The sequence below is a fragment of the Aethalodelphis obliquidens genome, unplaced genomic scaffold, assembly GCF_003676395.1.
Source record: "Aethalodelphis obliquidens isolate GAN/ISIS:26980383/991018 unplaced genomic scaffold, ASM367639v1 scaffold25, whole genome shotgun sequence".
NCBI classification, from domain to species: domain Eukaryota; kingdom Metazoa; phylum Chordata; class Mammalia; order Artiodactyla; family Delphinidae; genus Aethalodelphis; species Aethalodelphis obliquidens.
In genome coordinates, this window is record NW_020837969.1 from 29,544,474 (window position 1) to 29,570,236 (window position 25,763).

The 25,763-nt window shown below is 39.1% G+C and overlaps 1 protein-coding gene across 7 annotated transcripts in view; it reads right to left on the reverse strand.

Annotated features, from left to right (window-relative positions):
- NSD3 (nuclear receptor binding SET domain protein 3) overlaps positions 1–25,550 on the reverse strand; it is a 109,642-nt gene extending 84,092 nt beyond the window's left edge. For 6 of the 7 annotated variants that reach the window (XM_027122837.1, XM_027122838.1, XM_027122839.1 and 3 more), the window contains exon 1: positions 24,499–24,962. The gene's annotated coding sequence lies outside the window, so the exon portion shown is untranslated. Of the gene's footprint in view, positions 1–24,498; positions 24,963–25,531 lie in introns of those variants that run through there. The other variant, XM_027122835.1, reaches the window with a different exon arrangement.
- Between the last annotated feature and the right edge of the window lie 213 nt (positions 25,551–25,763).

Genomic DNA, 25,763 nt, shown 5'->3' on the forward strand with positions numbered 1-25,763 from the left:
GCAAGGTTTCTATCCATATCTCCAACCTTAAGTCACTTTTGTACACTAGTAATGTCAGGTTACTGAGAACTACCGTACACACATGATTTCGTACCACTGTGCCTTTACTAATGTTATCTCCTATGCCTAATACGCCCTTTTACTTTTTTTTTTTGGCTTGACTTTTAGTCATCTTTTGAGCTCAGAAAGTCATTTCCAAGGAGTAGTCACTTAAGTTCTAGGCTAGTCTGAGTAACTTTCCTCTGTGTTCCTAAGATAAAACCTCTTAGAATTAATCATGAAACAATCTGTTTATGTGATTTTCTTAAGAGCAGGAGTAATTTTATTCATCCATCTGCTCCTAGAACCCAAAGCAAAGGCTCAGAGGAGGGGCTTAATGAACCTTTTAAACTGAACTGTTTAAACTTATGGGAGTTATTACATATAAATGAAATGCTTTAAAGACTTGTTGAGGATCTTGCTGTGAAGAATGCAAGATAATATAAACGCAACTATGGTCTCCTCAGGAATATCCTTGGCAAAATTTGACTGATAACCAGCTACCTAGCCACTACTGAGATTCTCCTTAGTCCTGGGCTACACTTCCCTGCAAGGCTTAAAGCCCCAAGAGACTGGCATGAAGTCAAATGAATTTCCAGGGAGAGTCTATTAACCCAACAAAAGACCAAAAGATATCAAAAACTCCTTTAAAAGCATATCTATTTAAAACCCTAGTGTTATTAATACTGTAGATCTGAAATTCAGAATGTGGAAGCTCTCAAAATACAATTTTCACAGTCATAGTTAATTGAACTGGCATGAACATGAATCCTCATTTTCCAAATGTATTCCAGTAATTATAATCAATCCTACTAAAATACAAAGCGAATTTGATATATCAACATTAGAAGTTTTACAGCTAAAGAAATATAGTGGAATATAACGTGATTCCCACAGCACAGAGGAAGAGGGTAGTCTTCCTTTACCCCAGGATAAACAAGGGATCCAGATGTTTCTTTATGTGAACTGTGCAAGAAATATTTCTCAAGGTTTATGATAAATCCACAGTCTGTGTGTGTTTCTATAGTAACAGGAATGGAGTGCACGCAGACAGTCTACAGTAGTGAACCAGCTATGCTGGTTCTTGAAAACCTGGCATTTTTACTGTTTGGCAATTTCTGCGGCAAAACACTATAAAAATGATACATGATGTTCAAAAATTAGAGTCATTTTGTTTTAAAGCAAAGAATTGAAATTAAGCTTAAGTATATACTCTTTGAGGTGTAACAAGAGAAAGCTATCAAATATAGTCATATACTGATTTATAACTGAATGATCACTAATGTTTGAAAAGAAGATCCTGCATTTGAAATCAATTCAATACATACACACATATCCCTCCAGAAAATTTCAACTACAACTCGCACTTAATGACACAATATGAGGATTTTTGGATGACTGCATCAAGGGAGATTTTCATTTTACTATTTTTTCCCCAAATCTACACCAAGAAGAAAATGGTAAGGAGAGTTAATCTTTTTTTTAAAATATGGTCCATTATTTTCAGTACTTAGGTTTGCAAGGGTGAAACCAGAGCCTCTATAAAGTAAAAACTTGAAAAAACATGCATAATCTATATAGGAAGAATGCTAAAATCCCCTAATGCCAGGGTTTTAAAAGAGACTCCATTCTTCTTGGTTGTGTGTTCTATTCATATTTTAAAATCTAATTATATGATCAGAGTGATCCTTTGACTATAAGTCATAAATTCTGTATTACCCGTTTTGTCTTTCATAATTTAAAAATTGTTTAATTGCTAGTAATATAATAACAAAGGTGTATTGTTAAAAAACAGGTGTATTATTTTGTTATAATTATCTATTTTAAATCGGTAAATCATTCACCCTTTTTGGAAATAAGAGATAAATATTTTTCAAGAGCCCAAACATACACCTTTAAAAATCAGCAAACACAAACTGCTACTAAGTATCAACAAGATGCATATTACTCTAAAAATTAATATTCTTCTTTCAGAAGCCTTTCTACATTTTAACTTCACCACACACACACAAAAAAGGGGGTAGTGTTATGGGAAAAAGAAAATCAACCACTTGGTTCTAAGAACTTGACCATGCCTCTACAACATCAAAAAGGAAATGAACAACAATATTCACCTTTTGTTTACTAAAAGTAGCTAGAATTGATAGCATCTAATCTGGCTCTGTTATAGACAAAAAGCAATAACTGAATTTGGTACAATGACTACACAACTCAACATCAATCTTTCAAACAAAACATATCCTGCTTGAAAATTCTTTTTTTTAAATAAATGTATTTATTTATTTTTGGCTGTGATGGGTCCTCATTGCTGTGTGCGGGCTTTCTCTAGTTGTGGCGAGCGGGGTGGGGGGACGGTGGGGAGTACTCTTTGTTGCGGTGCGCGGGCTTCTCACTGCAGTGGCTTTTCTTGTTGCGTAGCACGGGTTCTTGGCACTCGGGCTTCAGTAGTTGTGGCTCGTGGGCTCTAGAGCGCAGGCTCAGTAGTTGTGGCTCACGGGCTTAGTTGCTTCGCGGCATGTGAGATCTTCCCAGACCAGGGCTCAAACCCGTGTCCCCTGCATTGGCAGGCGGATTCTTAACCACTGCGCCACCAGGGAAGCCCTTTTGAATCATTTAAAGAGGTTTACTGCCACTCTGGTTGAGGCTAACTCTTTGAAAGTTTAATGCAAAAAAAAAAAAAAAGTGCAGGGAATTCCCTGGCCATCCAGTGGTTAGGACTCCTCGCTTCCACTACCAGGGGTCTGGGTTTGATCCCTGGTCAGGAACTAAGATCCCGCAATCCGCAAGGTGGGCCCCCCACCCCGGCCCCCCGCCAAAAAAAGTTTAATGCTATGATTTAGGGAAAAACATTTTATTTTCTGAACTATATTTCAGCAATTACACTAATAAAACATCAATTCTCCAAATGATACAAAAGGCTTGCAGTATTGTAGTATGTTAAATAAATGTTCTATATTAGTAAACCTTATATGGATATCTTGACTTAAAGGTACTTTCCGAGGTAGCCTTTTTTTTTTTTTTTTGCGGTACGCGGGCCTCTCACTGTTGTGACCTCTCCCGTTGCGGAGCACAGGCTCCGGATGTGTGCAGGCTCAGCGGCCATGGCTCACGGGCCCAGCCGCTCCGTGGCATGTGGGATCCTCCTGGACCGGGGCACGAAGCCGTGTCCCCTGCATCGGCAGGCGGACTCTCAACCACTGCGCCACCAGGGAAGCCCCCGAGGTAGCCTTTTAAAAAGAACTCTAAGCTGCTGACTAATTTCTGGGTTAAAGTGGAAAATATGCTTGCTTTAAAAAATAAACAATTCGAGAGAGAATATATTCCCTTTATATCGTCATGTGATTTTACTCATTTATCCACCAAGATACAAAGGGAATCATGTCATTTTTATACAATTACTGACAACATGCACCCAAATCAAAGTAGTTTTACTCCATCTATATCTAATAAACTCAAGATGTATCAATAGAAGATACCTTTCTAGAACAGGATGTGTTACATGACATTTATTCATTAAACAACTAAGCAAAGGCATAAGATTGGCCACTCTCTTCAATAAATGAAGAAATAAAATATGAGTACGATGCTTAAATAAAAACAAAACAGAAATAAATACTGGTGAGGTTTTCTCTTCTTGCTCCCTACTCAGGTACAGTATTTTTGTCCTACTTTTTTTTTTTTTTAACATCTTTATTGGAGTATAATTGCTTTACAATGGTATGTTAGTTTCTGCTTTATAACAAAGTGAATCAGTTATACATATACATATGTTCCCATATCTCCTCCCTCTTGCATCTCCCTCCCTCCCACCCTCCCCATCCCACCCCTCTAGGTGGTCACAAAGCACCGAGCTGATCTCCCTGTGCTATGCGGCTGCTTCCCACTAGCTATCAGTTTTACATTTGGTAGTGTATATATGTCCATGCCACTCTCTCACTTTGTCCCAGCTTACCCTTCCTCCTCCCCATGTACTCAAGTCCATTCTCTAGTAGGTCTGTGTCTTTATTCCTGTCTTGCCCCTAGGTTCTTCATGACCTTTTTTTTTTTTTAAGATTCCATATATATGTGTTAGCATACAGTATTTGTTTTTCTCTTTCTGACTTACTTCACTCTGTATGACAGACTCTAGGTCCATCCACCTCACTACAAATAACTCAGTTTCATTCCTTTTTATGGCTGAGTAATATTCCATTGTATATATGTGCCACATCTTCTTTATCCATTCATCTGTCGATGGACACTTCAGTTGCTTCCATGTCCTGGCTATTGTAAATAGAGCTGCAATGAACATTTTGGTACATGACTCTTTTTGAATTATGGTTTTCTCAGGGTATATGCCCAGTAGTGGGATTGCTGGGTCATATGGTAGTTCTATTTTTAGTTTTTTGAGGAACGTACATACTGTTCTCCATAGTAGCTGTTGTCCTACTTTCTCAAAGACACAGTAGTATTCCTACAGAATGCCCTGTAATCTATTAATTTTACTCAATTTAAATAAGAATGCTGTCACAAAAAGCTACATATTGTATTATTCCATTTATATGAAATGTCCAGAACAGGCAAATCCATAGACACAGAAAGCAGAGCAGTGGCTGCCAGGGGCTGCGAGGAGGAAGGAATGGAAGCTAACTGCTAGTGGGTATGGGATCTCTTTTTGGGTGATGAAAATGTTCTGGAATTAGTGGCTGGTTGCACAACCTTGTGAATATAATAAAAACCGCAGAACTGTACCGTTTAAAAAGGTGAACTGTATCTCAAAAAAAAAAAAAAGGAATGTCTAGAAGAAATCAAGAAAGTATTTGCGTATGTTTCTCAACAATGAAGTCTACAATACCTATACAAAGATTTACTGGTTTCAACACACATGTACACTGTACTTAAAATATGGGCTTCCCTGGTGGCGCAGTGGTTGAGAGTCCGCCTGCCGATGCAGGGGACACGGGTTCGTGCCCCGGTCCGGGAAGATCCCACATGCCACGGAGCGGCTGGGCCCGTGAGCCATGGCCGCTGAGCCTGCGCGTCCGGAGCCTGTGCTCTGCAACGGGAGAGGCCACAACAGTGAGAGGCCCACATACCGCAAAAATAAATAAATAAATAAATAAGATTTTAAAAAACAAAAAGCTCTACACTTATTAAGTAAGCCACAGCAATTAAAAGGTGAGGTACTGGCAAAAAGACAATGAAACAGACTAAGATCCGAGACACAGACCCAAGTCGATACGGGAATTTGGCATGTAACAGAAGAATCACTGCAGATGAGTGAAGAAAGGATAGAATATTTAAAGAATGGTACTGGGACAACTGTTTATCCATATAGAAAAAAAATTAGATCCTCACCATGTAATATAGCAGCTCCAGGTGGATTAAAGACCAGATATAAAAAGTAAAACTTAAAAAATTTTTAAGGAAAAACAAAAACATAAAACGGAAATAGATCATTATGAACTCAAGGTGGGGAAGGATTTCTTAAACAATATATAAACAGTAAAAAACACATTGATGAATAAAAGCAACAATATTTTTTTAAAAAACTGTATACCACAAGATCACACAAACAAGTGAGAGGGCAATTCTCCAGACTGCAATGCATTAAAACAAAGCTGGGTTCTACCCTCCAACCTTCTGCCAACTTTCCTCAGTTCTTGCTATGTTCACTGGCTGTGCCTTATCATCTCATCTGAATTAGAGTAACAACTTCAAACTGCTCTTCCTGCTTTCAGAGTTGTCCACCTCCAATCTACCCTCTCTACCACTGACAGTTCTTAAAAAGAAAACAACTGTTTCCCCCCACCCCCAAATTTAATAACCTCCCATGGCTCTCCATGCCTTAGGATAAACTCCTCAAAGCAAAAGGTCTCTCTTGATTTGGCCCCTGCCTACCTGTCCAGCCTCCCCTCCTCCTGTTTCTGCTTTCCCACTTTGCCTTCCACCATTCTATCATTTCCTCTCTCATCAACCACTTAGCTTTTGTACAGATGTGTTAAAATACTCCAAGAAGCTTTCCCAGACCACCCCTCACCCACCCTCTGAAGTCCCTGATAGCATCCTACCTATACTCTACCACAGCACTAATATATCACAGAGGACCATCTTGACCTAAATGACGGGTGTGTGTGTGCGTGTAAGCGAACATGATCTCAAAACATCTGTGTAAGAAATAAGAATAAAATACTTGATTACATCCATTCTGGATACCAGCTGCTGTCTGTTAATTGCCCTCTGTAGGCTGAGACAATGTTGGGCGGAAGTTCATGCCAGCTCCTCCTTCCTTCCCATTCTGCTGCTACTACAATGGGAAGGAGACCAAAAGTTACAGCCAGGTTGTCCCCACCCCAACCTATACAGGATCCTCTAATAAAGCACATATTTATTGAGCACCTACTACATGCCAGACATCGCACTAAGCACTAAAGTCGTAGAGATGAAAATTCAGACGTGGTTCCTGGAATTATACAGTTGCATTATTACCGGAGAGAGAAAAGCAATAAAGGGAACGTGCTGGAGATGAGGCTCAGTAATACGCATTTATTCATTTCATATCGAGTGCCTGTATTATGTTTAGTCCTAAGTACTAGAGATAAAAGATGAGCAAGACAGAGTCCCTGTGGACAGAAGGGACAAGTGCCCTGGATGACAAAGGAAAACATCCAAGGTTGAGGAGCTGGGGGATGTGGGACAGAGAGAGGATGCAGGGGACCTGAGACATTTCCAAGTATGGGAAACAAAAGGTCCTAACCTGTGGAAGGGAGGGGAACTCCTTTACAAAGACCTATATTAACCATCACCTAAAATGGTTAAGAACTTCCTTGGCTTCTTAGTTTCACATCTTCTAAATGATCTAGATTATATATTTCTTGATATGTTGCAAAACCAAATTACAAGAATTTGATGAAAGCACACTACATAATTCAGGGGTATAAAAACAACTTACATGCCAGAGAATATGGCAAGACTGGAAGTTTATGATGAGGACATGGGACTGCTTCATCTCTGAAACCCAGCCAACTACAGTGGCTAGCACATTATCAATAAACAGATTGATCACAAACAGAAAGGAGTATTGCAGTAAGGAGCCACAGGATTAGATTAACAATGTGAGTATTTTAACATGAGCTCATAATTGTTAAGTAACTAGTGTTACTGAAATACCACAGGTGTTTGTTAGCAGCATGCATTTAGAACTGACTGTACAGATTTACTTTTTCCCTCCTAAAAAGATCATGAATAAAGCTGGAAAGTAGCTGCACAAAACCAAACAAGCAGCAGGTAATCAGGTCACTAAGAGGAAACAGAACAAAATGAAATTTCCCCCTATTATTTTTAAACTTTTTCAAAAGTTTAGTATGTAATCTTACTATATATTTTATCAAGTAACCTTTTCATCAGAATTAGAGTAGAAGATATTTTATTAAGTGCTGGAAATTCAGAGTATAAACACATCACAAAAAAAGAGTCACTGGCTGACAAGAAATGTATTTACCTAACCATATTTAATTCGAAGCTCACTACCATGAATCTAATAATTCTACAGGCATACATAAACTATTAACAGGGACTTCCCTAGTGGTTCAGTGGTTAAGACTCCGCCTTCCAATGCAGGGGGCATGGGTTCGATCCCTGGTTAGAGAATTAAGGTCCCACATGCTGCAAGGTGTGGTCAAAAAAAAAAAAAACACATTTAAACTATTAACATATTAGGGTTCATATTTTCCAAAACAGTAGTTATATTATGAAATGAAGCTCTTTCGTTCAGTGTATAAAAATGCAATCATTACTAATGGGATTAAGAGAAACTGTCACAACATTATCACTGTTGAGCATAACACATGATAAGAAGAATATAAAACTCTAATGAGTTTCTAATTAAATGACTTCCCTTTTTTGAATCATTTATAGCCTAATACAAAACCTGTACTAAACACAAAATCAGTTTATATTAGAATGCCAACCTGTATTTGAGGCAACTTTGAGTAACTTCAGCATTCAGAGAATTGCCAAATGTGTTCAGATTTCTGAAGTTCATATTTATCTTTAATTTCCAAAGCAAAGGGTAGCAGTGCCTCTTTGGTCATGGAAAAACCAACCAGCCAACAAAACAAAACTATTTCACTTCTAGCAAAGGTACTGGGTACTTTTATGTTTTGCTCACTGCTGTAACCCTAATCCCCCAGTACTGTAAGGGAATGAAAAAGGCTGTTAAATGAATACAGGAATGGCAGAAAAGACAAGCGGAAATTAGAACCGCTATTTTACTGAATGCTCATTTCCATCCAAGTAATGAAGACAGAAGAAAATGTGTTTTGGCTCTCAAACTACAGTCAAAAGTACAGCCCCAAATCACAGCATTAGTATATGCTGTAACAGGACTTCAACTCCATAATCTAAAATTATGCAGATAATTTCAGTGTGGACCTCATCAAATCTCTGTGTTGTTATACTAATCTCTAAAATTACTAACATTTCCCAAGAGCCAGATATGAGTTACCAAATCAAATTTGGTTTTTAGTATCTGGACTTTACATAACCCACTGATCAAGAAGTGATCCAAAACTCAAATATATGACTGAAAATCAGACTAGGAAGGCAACACACTTATCAATGAGTTCGCAATCTTAAACAACGTTTTTGAACCCTGGCACTACTAACACTTGTTGAGGAAGGCTGTCATGAGCATTCAAGATGTTTAGCAGCGGGCTTCCCTGGTGGCGCAGTGGTTGGGAGTCCGCCTGCCGATGCAGGGGACACGGGTTCGTGCCCCGGTCCGGGAGGATCCCACATGCCGCGGAGCGGCTGGGCCCGTGAGCCATGGCTGCTGAGCCTGCGCGTCCGGAGCCTGTGCTCCGCTACGGGAGAGGCCACAACAGTGAGAGGCCCGCGTACGGCAAAAAAAAAAAAAAAAAAAAGATATTTAGCAGCATCCTGGCCTCTACGCACTAGATGCCAGTAGTACCACCTGCCAGTAATAATAAAGGATGTCTCTAGACATTGCCAAATGTTCCCTGGAGGGCAAAATCGCCCTAGGGTTGAGAACTACTGCCCTAAAAGGATGTTCACCAAAATGGAAATGCTTACTATAGTCTGTTCTCTCTTGCTTTGCCTTTTACTTCTCTGTAGATTCTATAATGAACATATAAAAATGTTAATATGTCTCTTCAAAAGAAAAAATACAATTCATTAATTACAAATCAAGAAAATGCTCATATTTATTCGGCTTCTATCCTATTTTTCAATGACTAATACACACAGATGTTTTCCTGAATATGCCATATTTCTGAGTATTCAAAAGGTTAAACAAAAGAACCTGCAACAACTCAGAGTAGATCCAGATTTTAATCTGTATAAGAATCTCTCTAAAATTTCAAACAAAAAATACTTTAAACATGTTTCAAGTAAAATAATATAATTTACTGAGGACTTACAATGTGATGTTCCAAGTGCTTTACAAGTATTATCTCATTTAATCGTCAGAAAACTCCTGCAAAATGGATACTAGTATCTCCATTTTACAGATGGGGAAACTGAAAGACAGACAGGTTAGGTGGCCTGTCCAAGGTCACACATAAAGTAAGGGGTAGAGCCAGGAGTCAAATCCAGGCAGTCTTGCTTCATGACTTGCACCCTTTACCACATGCTACACTGTCACTGACCACTGAACCACTTTTCTGTCATGTCTGTATTAATTCAGAAAGGCAACCATTACTGCTTCAGAAAACATCCCTACAATTAACAAAGCCAGCATCTTCAACTTGTAAAGAGGCTGTGATGGACAGAATAATGACCCCCCACCAAATACCCACATCCTAATCCCTAGAACCTGTGAACATGTTACCTGATGTGGCAAAAGGGACTTTGCAGATCTGATTAAGTCAAGGATCTTACAATGGAGAGATTATTCTGGATTATCCAGGTGGGCCCAGTATAATCACTAGGATACTTACAAGAGAAAAAGGGATAGAGAAGAGTCAGAGAGAGATCTGAAGATGCTCTGCGCTGGCTTTGAATATAAGAGGAAGGGGACCGTAAGCCAGGGAACGCAGGCACCTACAGAAGGTGGAAAAGGCAGGGAACAGATTCTCCTCGAGAACCTCCAGAAGGAATGCAGCCCTGCTCATACCTAGATCTTAGCCCAGAGAGACCCATGTTGGCCTTATAACATCCAGAACTATAAGATAATAAATTTGTATTGTTTAAAATTTTGCTGTGTTTAAGCCACTAAGTTTGACATCATTTGTTAGAGAGGCAAAAGGAAACTAATATAGAGTCTTCTCTAACAGCATTTCTAAACACTCCCTTGTCTTCATTAGTTCTAGTAACATCCCTATAGAACCTAGGACAGGAAGGAGGAGAATTCCCTTAGCTTCCTTAACCTAAGATGTGGGGAACGTGAAACAGAAAGAGCACTTTTTTTTTTTTTTTTTGCAGTACACGGGCCTCTCACTGTTGTGGCCTCTCCCGTTGCGGAGCACAGGCTCCCGACGTGCAGGCTCAGCGGCCATGGCTCACGGACCCAGCCGCTCCGCGGCATGTGGGATCTTCCTGGACCAGGGCACGAACCCGTGTCCTCTGCATCAGCAGGCGGACTCTCAACCACTATGTCACCAGGGAAGCCCCAGAAAGAGCACTTTTAAAGGTCTTACCCCATGACAACATGAATAGTCCTATCTATGGCTACAAATATGCTAATGTGGCCTACAACCTGTCCCTGGACAGCCAGGAAAGCCATCAGCCTGCAATTGCTCAGAGGACGCTGCTGTCACCTTTTACGCTGCAGAAGAGAAGTACGTGATTTCTTCCCGTTTTGTTGGCAGTCACTCCTGCTTTCTATGCTCTGGAGTTAACTTTCATTCTAGTTGGAGATGTGATACAAACAGCGATGTGGCAGCAAAGCCAACACCACGCATGACACAATAACGTTATGGGTCCTTTTATTACTAAAATACTTACTGTATCTTTCCATTTCTGACAACTAAAATCTCTGGGCCACACTGGATTCTGTGGCTGATTTTCACAAAAATATGTGGTGGGTGTGGAGAAAACTCGCAGTAGTAAAGACAGCACTATGGTTAAGAACCATTTTTTAAAGTCTGTTAATTTAAACATATAATAGCCACAGTTAATAAAGAAAAGCCCCTTGCAGCCATCCCAAAGAACTCTACTGAGTCAACATTTTTTACAATGAATAACCTCTAACTGGAAGTTTATTTTGTAAAGGTGAATAATGTATAAGTTCCCTAAATAAAAAGACTGATTCATATCTCAAAACATTAACTATTTACGACTATGTATAGGAATAGATGAGTAAAAATAAAACCCTTTCCACACTTATCATGTTGGCATTTAAATATCAGAAATTAAATGACCTAATTTACTGCATGAGAACATTTGATCTCTGACTACTCGCAGATAACTCAAACCACTATCAGTTAAATACCGCTTTTATCAGGTAAAGTGCCTATGTCTGCTGCACAGTGATGTCCATTCATAGATGACAAGTCAAAACAACACACTGGAAAACTAGGATTTGGCAGTTCTCTCTGTTCTGACCAATGGCATACAAATAAATGATTTCGAGTAAATCCCTTAATCTCTAAAAGGTTACAAAATGAGGCTGAATACTCAAAAACGGATGATGGCAATATTTTCTCATTTGTTTTTCCATTTTGTCAACTCTATGATTTTTTAAATAAATTTATTTATTTATTTTTGGCTGCGTTGGCTCTCTGTTGCTGCGCGTGGGCTTTCTCTAGTTGTGGTGAGCGAGAGCTACTCTTCATTGCGGTGCGCGGGCTTCTCATTGCGGCGGCTTCTCTTGTTGCAGAACACGGGCTCTAGTCATGTGGGCTTTGGTAGTTGCGGCACGTGGGCTCAGTAGTTGTGGCTCGCTGGCTCTAGAGCGCAGGGTCAGTAGTTGTGGCGCATGGGCTTAGTTGCTCCACGGCATGTGGGATCTTCCTGGACCAGGGTTCGAACCCGTGTCCCCTGCATTGGCAGGTGGATTCTTAACCACTGCGCCACCAGGGAGGTCCCAACTTTATGATGTTTTATGTGGAGAGCATTTATTTAGTACATATGTGCATGCCTGGACAAAAGTTTGTCTATTTTTAAAGTAAGAGTTCCCACAGAAATGTTTCTATACAGACTCATTCTAAACTAATCGCCATAAATTACCCATATCAACACTACCAAGATAATCAAAAGCCGGGCCTCACCTTGCCTGTTCCCAGACTCTAAGTGGTTTGTTATTCCAGATATATATCTAATTCCTCACAAAGTCCTTTTTTTGTTTTGTTTGTGACACAGTTCATTACTGAACACCAACTATGTACCAGGCCCTATTCTAGATCCTGGGAAATCAAAGGAAATATGATTCTGATCTCATAGAGCTTAAATAAACATGAAAATTTCAGAAAACGATAAGCTACTATAAAACAGGGTAATAGGACACAGTGACTGGGGGTCTGCATTGTTATAAAACGGACTAATGGAATCCAAACCAGGAACTAATCATATAGAAAGATTAGAGGAAGCCACGTGAAGAGGTGATCATCAGACATATCTTTTATTTCCTTTCAAGTTCTCTTTGTTTCAGAGGCTTCTGAGATTATAGTAAAAATATTTAAATAATAGTCAAGCATTCCAAGTAATATAAAAAGTTTAAGATTTCCACATTATTTAACCATAACTACTCTAAAGTACTACTGAAATGAAATCATTTTGTTGGTCAGCAGTACATAGTCTGTTAATAACTGCGTTGATTAAAAGAGTTTTTAAAAATACTTTTATATTTTAAAAAAAGGGCTTCCCTGGTGGCGCAGTGGTTGAGAGTCCGCCTGCCGATGCAGGGGACGTGGGTTCGTGCCCCGGTCTAGGAAGGTCCCACATGCCGCGGAGCGGCTGGGCCCATGAGCCATGGCCGCTGAGCCTGCGCATCCGGAGCCTGTGCTCCGCAACGGGAGAGGCCACAACAGTGAGAGGCCTGCGTACCGGGCCTCTCTTAAATATTTTAAAAATATTTAAAATTTGTATATTTTAAAACAATAATCAAATAACTATTACTAAGTTGTTTCCTGTGAATGGATTTATTCATTATCTAAGAGAGTAAGCATTTGGAAAAATGAGATTTTAAAGTCCCAACCCCACAAAAACACAACAAAAGTAATCACAAGAGCAAAGAATGTGAAAATGTCCACTTCTACTTAATTCTTTCCCTTCACTAATAATATCTAAATCTGTGCTAATCACACGTGGCTACTGAATTGTAAACAAATTAAAATTAAATAAAAAATTCAGTTCTCAAGTACACTAGCCACATTTCAAGTGTTCAAAATCCACACATGGTGGGTGGCTACTATACAGGACAGCACAGACACAGGGTATTTCCATCACTGCAGAAAATTCTCTTGGTCAGTGCTGATGTAAATCATTTCTCAAATTTGACCCAAACAAAAACATCCTAAGAAAGCTTATAAAAATAAGGTTAATTATAAACTTTTTAAAGAAATTGGTGAATAGTACCGTATAACTAGACAGAAATCACATATGAGGAAATTTAGCAGACACGTATGCAAGAATAAAATAAGAGTAAGATAAATCGGGGACAAGGAAAAATGCGCTCTGACATTGGTCTTGCAGTCATGAGTCTTGAGTTTTAGCTGTGAGTCTGCCTCTCTGAAGAGATAGACATATTTGGGCTTCTGTTTATAGCCCATAATAGAGGTTAAATCAGGTGATCCGATCACCTGAAATGACCCCAAACAATGGGAAAGTGAGCTGTGATTCCTCCTAGTCACCAGTACATAAATGTAGGGGTTGGATTTGCATTCTGACAAGAACATATGCGATTTTAAAAATTAACTTTAATGTCTTACCTACCCTCTGAACATTATTTAAAGATGTTCGTTATTTGCAATAGCAAACAATTATATGAAATTCACAACCAACACCTATTTGCCTAAATAAGATTGTAGGGGGTAAAGCATGACCACCATATTTCTTTCTACAAAATTCTCTAAGTAATCAAGGTGTATTAGAGAAGTAGCACCTTTTCTTATCATTTTTAATTTTCCTTAGTTTATACCACTAGTAATAGAGTAATACTATTGTTAAAACATAACGGTACTACTAATCTGTTTAACTCTAGTATCATCACCCCAAATATATTCTGAAATTTTCACTTAATAATTTTCCACTAAAATTGTGTTAAGAGAAAGATGATGGTCAAGGACATGAAAATATCCTGTATAAGGGAGTGACCTATGTGAAATGAAACACAATTAAACACCAAAAAAACCCCTGTCACTAAATACAGTCACACAATTTTCACTTGACTATGATTCTATTAAGTTACACAACATTTTAGGTTGCTTTGTAGTTCTTTTTTTTTCTGACTAAACCACATTACTTATTGAACTGCCTTGTACCAATACAAAACTTACTAATAAAACATGCACTTTCCCTTATCTATTTGGTTTAACCTCAAAGTCTTCACTTTGTTCTTGACCACACCCAGCAACAACAGACATGGTATTATGACTGGAAGAAAATTCACATTAAATTATTTTCCAATCCCTTACATCAAGGGACTGGCTCACAGTGAAATTTATGACAAACTAAGTAACTTATATCAGTCATCTTGTTCCATTCACTATGAAATCTAGTAAACTAACAAGTTCATCCACATATTTTCCTTCCTCTTTCCCTAACAAATTTTTAAATTACAGAAAACAGGTTTGAGATTGTTCAAATTTTACTTTCTTTTACCATATCAAGGCAAGGTATCACAGAAATTATAATGTAGTTTTTAAAGTACTAAGCAATTAATTTATCATAATATCTAAAATGATAATTTACTAAGTTTATTTTTCCTATAAAGACCAGGGGTTTTTCTTCTTTTTTTTTTTTTTGGGTCATCAGGTTTATCACTTTAGTATTTTAGGTTCAATTATATTCAACATTTCATTTTTAAAATAAACAATAAAAGAACGTAAGGAACTTCATACTATATTCAAATTTTACATTATCACCTATTTGCTTAATCAGAACATGAAGCGTTGGTGAAGCTATAGCCATCATGCTTTTGTAATAACAACAGTGGAAGTAAATTTGGACTGGAAAGTTAACTTCATGTTCCTACTTGTAACAGCATGAATTCTCTTTACCAACTGAGAAACACCCATATAACCCATGCAAAGATTCTGCTCAAGCACTAACTAAGATTCAACTTTTAACTTCTATAAAAGTGAGTTTAGGCCAACTGATTCACATCTTCATCGATGAAACATTCGACTAAAGACTAACTCATTTTGCATATGCTATTATTCTTATATTTTTTTAAAAGTCATTTATTATCAGCTACATGCCTGGTCCAGTTCTAGGCACACTCTAGCGCTTCTAGTTTAGATCTCTATAATTGCAAAAAGTAGTCATTTTCATCTCCAATTCAGAGGTAAGAATACTGAGCCCCAGTGGTAGAGGTACGGTGGGAATAAGAACTCGGGTCTCCCTGACACTTGCCCTACACTCCACTGCCCATCGAGTTAAAAATAAAAAAGTTTTGTTAAATGGCTTAAAGCAAACAGAACAACTTTCAGGGTGAAGGTCAGTTAGAGCAAAGCAAACCTCTCAATAAAAAGAAAGCCATACATTTTATACAATAAGTTTGCTATAGTTAACTACATAGGTATAGCATACTTTCCATAGACATTTCCTAATATAAGGTGCTTCTGAATAAAATCTGAATGAAAAGAAAGGTATTTTATTTTATTTTATTTTATTTTATTTTTTTGCGGTATGCGGGTGTCTCACTGTTGTGGCCTCTCCCATTGCAGAGCACAGGCTCTGGACACGCAGGCCCAGTGGCCATGGCTCACGGGCCCAGCCACTCCACGGCATGCGGGATCCTCGCGGACCGGGGCACAAACCCGCATCCCCTGCATCGGCAGGTGGACTCCCAACCACTGCGCCACCAGGGAAGCCCAAAAGAAAGGTATTTTAAACCACATACAACGCTTTCTCAATAAAGGCATCGTGACTGAACGGAAAGATAATTTTATAATTCAAAAAATCTACCTCATCCTTTGTTTTATAAGCTTAAACTTTGTCATGTTTTCTTAACACAAGAATATGAGCATCTTGTTTTCATAGATGACTTTTAAAATCTCCATAAATTGATATAAAGTATATATCATCAATTACAACTCAATAAGGCTGGAAATAAAATTTTTCAAAATAAGTGATAGGAATTATAAAGAAAAAATGTATCACACAAACTGCTGCATTCTTGTATACCTGTACTACACTTTAAAAACCACAAATAAATGCAGTTTTTTAAAACAAAGCCTTTCTGATATTGCTAGGAGTTTAAATTGGTTCAAACCTTGCTGGATATGTTCTAAAATCGACTGTGGTGATGGTGCACAATTCTATGAATATACTAAAAAACACTGCATTGTACATTTTAAATGGGTAACTTGTACGGTATGTGAATTATTTCTCAACGAAACTGTTATTTAAAAAAAAACCTTTCTGGAGAAAATATTGGAAATATGTGTCAAAAACTTTTGTAATGTTCAGACCTGTTAAGTAATTCTACTTTTAGGAATTTATTGTAATCAAATCATTACAGTCATACAACTTTTTAAATATGTAAGAATGTTCATCAAATTTTATCTAAAAATTGCAAACTGCCTAAAACGCCATCAACAGAATAATGGTAAATAGATATGGCACAACCATACAATGAAATTATATATCAGTTTAAAAAATCACATTCTCAAAAAAATTTATTTCACAATAAAGCAGGTTATAAAATAATATTATATACTATTCCAATTTGTAAAAAAAAAAATACAGGTATGCATAAGAAAAACACTGGAAAGATACAGAACAAAATGTTAACTGTAGTTGTTTCCAGTTGGTAGGATTTCAGGTGATTTTAACCTTCTTTATATCTCACTGGTGTTCAATTTCTCTACAGTAAACTACCCTTTCATAACTTAAACATAATAAATGTTATTTTAAAACTACCAGCCACTTTGGAAAGTACAAATTTTCCATTAAAAATTAAAAACTAATAGTGCTGGGGGTAGTGGTGGTGGTGGGATGAATTGGGAGATTGGGAATGACATGTATACACTAATATGTATTAAATAGATAACTAATAAGAACCTGCTGTATAAAAATAAATTTAAAAAAAGATTCTATAAGAAAAAACCTAATAGGGCTATCAGCATTTCTTAGGGGTACTGTGTGTGTGGACCTATATGCATATGGATGTAATACCTTAATTAAGACCTTAACCTCAACACCCTAATTCTATGACACAATAAAATAAATTCTAATGATCAAGGCTAAATTGTACAGGTGATAACAACACAGAAAGCATGAGATGATCAAAAGTATATTAACCCTACTTCATATACAAAGCCAAATTACCTACTTTAGGTTTAAAAAACTATTACATTAAATTATGTGTGTTTCCACATCTAGGAAAACTCAACATATACAGTCATTTCAAGATTTAAAATAATTATTTCTCATCCCTGCAGGAGAAAAAAATAGCAAGGGATGTATTTAACCTTCACCCAGAATAAAAAAGAACAACATTCTATTGGAATTTTAGGTGAAGCATAGCATGAAGTTTCTCACCACAATCAAATATGAAATACCATATTGCAAGGTATTTGGATCCAGCAGAGATCAAGAAAAACACAGACAGCTTAAAGTAACAAAATTATAATAGCCAAATAAAGGCTTTAATTTATGTATGCAGATGTGTTATTAAAATGTCCTTCTTAAAGTCCACATTGCAGAGTTTTATGCAAATAATCTGTATTCATCAGGTAGTCAGAGGGGAAAAATAATTTAACTTTGGGACTTCCCTGGTGGCGTAGTGGTTAAGAATCCACCTGCCAATGCAGGGGACACGGGTTCGAGCCCTGGTCCGGGAAGATCCCACATGCCACAGAGCAACTAAGCCCATGCGTCACAACTACTTAGCCTGCGCTCTAGAGCCTGTGAGCCACAACTACTGAGGCTGTACACCACAACTACGGAAGCCCGCGTGCCTAGTGCCCGTGCTCCGCAACAAGAGAAAGCCCACGCGCAGCAATGAAGACCCAACGCAGCCAAAAATGAACAAATAAATAAATAATAAAATTTTTTAAAATTCTCAAAAAAATTCAACTGTTTTCTGCTATCAAAATCCTCCAAAGTCAACATTTAACTTTTCCATACATATAAGAAAATATGTCTAGAAAGTCAGGGAAGCACATTAAAGTAGGTTTCTCCAGTTAAAAAAGAAATCTGGTTCACCTAGCCAAGATGCAGACAAGGTAAGAATCAAGAGGCGCCAAGGATGGAAGAGTCAACATAGATTGCCACTGTTCAGGTTAATACTTTTTCTAATGGTTACATTAATGTGAAAGCAAGAGAGTCAAACTAGTTTTTGTAAATAAGATACTTAAGTTAGGTATCAGGCACAGATACAGGCAAATCTGACATTTCCTAAGCAAAAGCCATTCTTAGAGTCTGCACATAAATCTAAAACCAGTAGTCACTGAATCCTACCAAAAACTGCATCAGAGATGAACTCTGAAGAAACAGCTTTATGCAACATGGCATGATTCTTGTAGGATTCAGCATTACTTTTTGTTTCACATTCATTAGTAAAGCACCAAGATTTCAAATGACTAAATGACTACACTAAATGTTAGGAAACTTTTTTTAATTGCCTAGATAACCCTTTTGATAACAACAAATAAAAACTGGCGATTCAGTTTTTACCTGTGCTGACTCCTCATGGTTATTAATTTTTCAGCTTTCTTTTCAGCACAGTGTTATCCCTCAAGTCCAACTACCACCAAGACAATACCACTTAAACCAATGAGACTGTCTCTGCAGCTTTTCTTACAGGGCATATTACCTGGGTGGTGACTACATGATGTTTGTTTTCTAATTATTTGTTTATACCGTACATTTAGGTTTTACGCTTTTATCTTTATATGTCATGTTTTACAAAAGTCTTTAAAATGCACTTTAAAAAGTCTTTGCTTGTTTGTTTGTTTTTTATGTACAGCTTTCTTAAGACTCCACAGCTAAGAGATGTGAGTAACACAAGACTCACTAGACACAATACTGTCTTGGCTACAGCCAAAATGCCAGTAGGCAAGCCTCCGCATGAGATTTCCTAATCTTTTGAATCTCAAATAAATTTGATAAACTAAATTTTATTTTACCCACAAAATCCCAGGAAGCCACACATTTCTTAAATTTAAAATACCTACTTATTTAAATTGAGTTAAATACTTATTGTGCTTTCCAACTTCACACACACACACACACACACACACACGTTATTGTGCTGGAATTCTATCAAACATCTCAGAAGATATCACGTAAAACAAAGTATTATTAGATAATAATATTCATATATGTATATGGTTAAAATGGAAACTATATGAATATAAATTTGTAAAATTTTCCTATTCACTCTCTCAATATAGTTCTAAATCTAGATGAAAGAGGGAACATAGTAGAAAAAGAATTCTCATTGTAGATCAGTCAATGATAACACAGATTCACATTTAAAATTTAAGAATAAGCCAAGAATCATTTATCAAAGAGCTTTTCAAATGCAAAATTTTGTCAATAAGCAGATGTACTTTAGAAGTAACAAAACACATCTATCTAGTAAAAACTGAACATTCTCTAAATCACAAAATTTTAAATATGCCTTTTTCCTTCTTTTCATGCCACCCTGTACTAGCACAACATAATACATAAGTGTTTAAAAGTACTTATTAAGTACTTAGTAAGGTCAACAATAAAAACAAAATGAAAAACCTCTGAGTATTTAAAAAATGTGTTAGGTAGTCGTAGTATAATCAGTTTCTTAAATTTATCTTTATTTATATTTATTAAAAGATTAGCCTGCAGAAATAAAGCTCACCATTCATTTAAAAACTCAAATGCGGGCTTCCCTGGTGGCGCGGTGGTTGAGAGTCTGCCTGCCGATGCAGGGGACACTGGTTCGTGCCCCGGTCCGGGAAGATCCCACATGCCGCGGAGCGGCTAGGCCTGTGAGCTATGGCCGCTGAGCCTGTGCGTCCGGAGCCTGTGCTCCGCAACGGGAGAGGCCACAAACAGTGAGAGGCCCGCGTACCGCAAAAAAAAAAAAAAAAAAAAAAAAAACTCAAATGCTGGACATGTTATTTATTAACACATGAATAAATCATCTTAGTTGCTCTTTCAAAAAATAATAGACTCCTATTTTTTTTTTTTGGTAAAACTAAAAACAGCAATGCACCAAAATAGATTTTATGGATAGATACCAAATTCTAAACCTTTTTAAAGCTTTAATGATTTTAATTTTTTAAGTGTCTAAAATAGACTTTTTGTTTTAAAGGAATTCAATGAATAAGTATCCACGGTTACGAATTTTCTTCTTGATAGTAAAAAATAATTAAAAATAATCAGTGATGCCTAAGATTTTTTTAAAACTTGTTTTCAATTAGGTATTCTTTCCAAGTTCTTTTCCAGGACCATGATAGACCTCTTATTTTTTTATTTCATTGATAATTTTGTTAAAACAGGAAAAATTCTGCCAAAACCACTTCATTACCCAAAATACAAACTTCAAGATACCTGGACAAGAGTCATTTATGCATGTAAAATTATTTTGTATAAACGCTATATGTACAACATGGTGAACAAAGTATGGAAAAAGAGAAGCAAGAGCCTTTACCTCACTGCAACTTAATCCCCTTGTGCTCATTATACTAACCATGCCTAACCTTGAGTATTCCCCCTCACCTTGAGCTTTCACAGAATGCACAAATACTTCCACAATAATAAAGTAATGTGATGTGGTATAAAGAGTCAAGTGACAGGTTTTTCACCAAAGCCTTGGACTTAACTTCTCTGGTCTCAGTGATTTCTCTTGTAAAATAAAGTAGTTGGACTATATCTCTTCTATTTAAATAGGCTGTTAGGAACTTAATTCAGGCCCTGCTACATTACTTGTAATAGCAAAAACTTGTTAACAACTTAATGTTAATATTAATCAATATTTCAAACAATGGAATACTATATGACCCTTAAAAAAAAGAAAGCTGTAGGTCCATATGTGCTTGTTTGAAAGGATGTCCCAGGTAGCCTACTAAAACAAAAAAGCAAAATGCAAACTGTGTGATAGAATTTGTATGTATTTTAAGACAGATGTACGTACATACGTACAGAAATTTTCTAGGACACCCAAGAAACTTCAAAATGATTGTCAGTGGAGAACAGAGTGTTAACTTTTTTTTAAACCTCTTATAGTCTTTTATAATATTTCAAAAAAAATTAAATAATGAACGTGTATTATTTTTATGAATCTTTACAAGAAAATAAAAGTAAAGGTCTGCTGATCAGGTTTTATAATTAGAAAAGACCTGGGTTCGTATACTGGCTTTGCTGTTTACCATCTGTGTGTTATTAAGGTGTTTAACCTCAATCTCTCCATCTGTAAAAAAGGAGTTAACAGTACTAACCCTCCCACAACTGTTGAGAGGATGACGGGAAATCATCCATATAAGACATTTAGTGCAGCACACTGTTAGAGGACAACAGCTATTAGTAGCCATTACTAGGCTTATTATAAATATTATTATAAATTCCAGAAATGGAGTGTCTTTTAGAATCAGACAACTGACTAAAGACTTTGACAATTCATTCAAGGATGACCAATCTCAAAGGCAACCAATTTCCTTTACCCCAAACTCATTCAATCTGATCAGTATAAAAAAGGGCATATCTATTAACTTAAAGTTAAAAAAAAAAAAAGCTATCACAGGTAGCAGGTGAGCTGATGAGAGACATGGTAATCAGAGCACAGTCTGGGTTTTAATTAAGTATCAACTAACTAGAGTAGCCTTCTTCATTACATGTGGATACCTAGCCAGGAGCCAGAATACTCATGACAACTGGGCAGGCGACATTTATCTTTACAAAATGCCGAATATCTAGGAATAAACTTTTTTTTTTAAAGTAATTCAAGCTTTCAAGAGTCTTTTCTTATTTTAATATACAACAATTTCTCATTTTCCTAAAAATTTATGGCACTGATGGTTCATTCACAAATTAATTACAAATAACATGTCAATCAAGTGAGAGATATAAAAATGAAATCTCCATAAAAATAAATCCCAAAAAAGCATACTGAATGGATTTTTTGAGTGGAACTTTTTCTCATAAGATTTTTAAAAATTCAGGCTGAATATTATCAAATCAAAATAAGTTGTATATCTGACCTCTATACTAAAAGTGCTCTCCCAAAGTAACACTCTAACAATATTCAATTTAATTTTGCCAGCAGACCAAGAACACATCCTAAAATTCTATATAACAACTTGAAAGGATGAGGAATTAGGATAGATTAAATCAATATGTAGCACAACTGGTTTGAGTCCATCATATTACAATTTTAACAGGCCTTCCTGGTATTAGAGAACAGTTTCAATACCAATATGACGGATTAAAGTTTGGATTCTCCCAATTACAATAATAAAACAAAAACAAAAGGTCACACACATTTAATCCTTTTTAATATGAAAATAAAATAGGCTCCACTTAGTTCAGCTCCTGTAAGTTTGTTAGTATTTAAAGCTTTAGAATAGTAACTATTTCAAATCACATAAGTAGGTACACTTGAATACATTTGAGAGTTACTGTAGCTTTCCTGAGAGTGACCTGAAGTTCCCACCAAAAAATCCTGGCACCTGAATGACGCTCTGAGCCCTGCATGCCTGCTTCATAGATCACTGCACTGTGCTGAACTGACATTTGGAGATTGTACCGGGCAATTGTATGAAAGCAAAGAGAAAGGATGGAAAAGAGTTTATTTTAAAAAAGAAAACACTTCTTAACACACCCATCACCTATAAGCAAGAACCATCAGAAACACCATTTTAAAATACACACATTTCTAATTTTCCAACACGCAAACTACAGCAAGCAGATAATGTACCACAGCAGACCTTCCTACCCCTCCTCTCCCCTCACACAGTGCTTTGCCGAGAGCACAAGCCCAAGTAAAATAACCGAGGCAATTTCCTTGTTTACTTAAAGAATTGCAGAAAACATGTTGACTGCTTCTGAGGCTTCTGAAACAAATGAATTTTCAACATTTAAAAGCCTTTTCATGATCATGTTTGAAATAAGAGTAGTAAGGATTCCTTCAGCTAGTAAAAAATATAGTTTTAACTTTATTAAAGGGGTTAAATTTTACACCGCAGTTCATTAGCATGCCTTGTTCGCAACCAGAAAGAAAAGGGGAAGGGGGGGGCAGCAAAACACACAAGATGGAAAACATTACTACCTCCTTTGGTGGTTATGAATAATTTTAAATAACCCCAAGATGTATGGGAAGAGTTCATGAATAGAAAGAAAGGGGGTTAACAATCTGAACTGGCCCCTTCCAGATTCATACTGATGTCGGAGAGAAGAAGGAATTTATTTACACTGCAGTGCCTGGCAGCAAACATGGCTGCCCCTGCCCCCTTTAAATCTGAATAGTCTTCACTCCTCACCAAAACCATCAAATTATGGCCATGTCTCTCTCTGTCTTGCTACCATTACACGAACACACCTCCTCCTCCCTCAAAGCACCTCAAAGCTGTAAAACCCACACCTCCCCATTTCACAACACCATAACCACTAGCTTCTCCATTATCTAGCCTTGAAAGAAAAGGCACAGAATACACACAAATATAGGAACAAAAGGCTTTCCCTTCCTAACACTTTAACAACCCCCTTCCCCTTCTTTTCCTCCCACTCTGTGACGCTTGGTCCATAGTTCTCATCCTTCTCAACATTCAGTAAATTTCCTTCCCGAGCCCGATCCTGGGTCTCCCAGTTCCTGAGTCTATTTCCTATCTTCCTATTGCATCCTGTCTCAAGCATTTCTCATCCCTTTTTCCTAATCCACCTTTTCCTCCACTTCCATTCCCCTCGTGTCTCCCTTGAGGCCCCATCTCTCCACCTAATTCTTTCTCCTTCCCCCAGACTCTCCTAGTTCCCATACTCCACCCCCAAACCTGCCTACTTCTCTGTCCGCCCAGGTCTCTAATCTCCAAACCTAACTCTTCTCCTCTCCCCCTGCCCCTCCCCCGTTCCATCTTTATCCCCGCCCCCATCCCACCTCTACTCCCAATTCCCAGCTTAGCGCCACTCCATCCCTTATCCCAATCCTACCTCTCCTGCCCCACCTCCCAATCCCCTCCACATCCCCCGCCTTGCTTCATCCTTCTAGACTCCCCTCGAACCCTTTCAGGCCACCCGCTAGTCCTCCCATCCCTGCTAAGGTCTCTCTCCCTACCCGGGTCCCATCCCTAGGTCGCCCCCTCCTCGCCGTCCCCACCTCAGCGCTTCCTTCCAGAGCGCGCGCACACAAACACACACATACACACGCATTCACTTTACCTTCACTTTGTTCCATTCTAACCCCCCGGCCGTGTCAGTACGATCACAGGAGACACACGGAGGCCCGGAGTAGGGCTGGGGTGCAGGCAGCCGCCGGGGCCGCGGGAGGAGGAGGCGGAACCAAGCTAGGCCGCATGAAATCCCCGGGCTAGATTTCCCCCGCGCCGGACGCCTCTGCCATGGCGGCCGGCACCGAGGAGGGCCACGGCCAGGCCGGGCCGGGCGCGCAGCAAGAGGAGGAAGACTGCGGGCGGTGGGGTGGGCAGCGGAGCCGGAGGGATGGGGGTCGCCGCGCAGCTGCAGCTGCCAGAGACCAGCCCGTGGCTGGCGGCCGGGCTGGGGCAGCAGGGTCGTCGTCGGGGCTCGACTCGGCCTCGCACGCCTCTCCGCGGCGACCAGTGGACAGTCCCCCTCCGCCTCCACCTCCGTCTTGGTCGCCGCCGCCACCCGCTCCCGCCGCCACAGGCACCGCCACCGCCGCCGCCGCCGCCGCCGCCGCGCACAAAGCCCCCCCCACCCCGACTCTCGGGGCGCCGCCGCCGCCAAATCCTCAGCCGCTCATTGGCCGCTGGCCGCGGCGCCTGCCGGGAAATGCAGTCCGGGGCTCGGGGCGCAGTGGGCTAAAGGAGGAAGAAGCCAGTCGGCGGGCGGAAAGGAGGGGCTGGGGGAGAGCCTGAAACGCCAGCGGCCCGGCGGGGTCTCGACTGGAAGTGAGACCGCAGGCGATAAAGGCGGAGAGACAGAAAGGCACGACGCGGAGAAAAGTGAAAAACAAAACAAAACTAGAAGGCAGGATAGAGGTTGGGCCTGGGAGGCGAAAGTGTGCATGTGCGTGTTCTTTGATGCTTCTAACAGCACATGTCAATCACCTGGTGGGACTGCTTGGGGTGACACTGCGATGCCCTCCCTAGACCTTAGAAATCCCCTACAAACGGGCGCCCGGTTAAGATGAGCGGGAAAGGGGACAGCGATTTCTGTGCCACCCTGGTTGTCTCCCGCCCGACAGTTGTCACAGAGGAGCTCCCTGTCCCACCGGGCTCTGCGTGTGGCAGCGATTTCCGACCGGAGCCTTGGGGGACAGTCTCGGATGGCAGGCTCCTCGGACGCCTCCCTGGCAGGCCCCGGGCCCCACACGCCTGCTTCCTTCTCGTCCCGCGGGCCCGAGGGCTTGTGGGTAACAGGGGGAAGGAAGGCAGAGCCTTCCGCACCCCAACCCAGAGGGACCGGCGGGCTCCCCGCCCGTCACGTGCCGGGCCCTGCGCTGC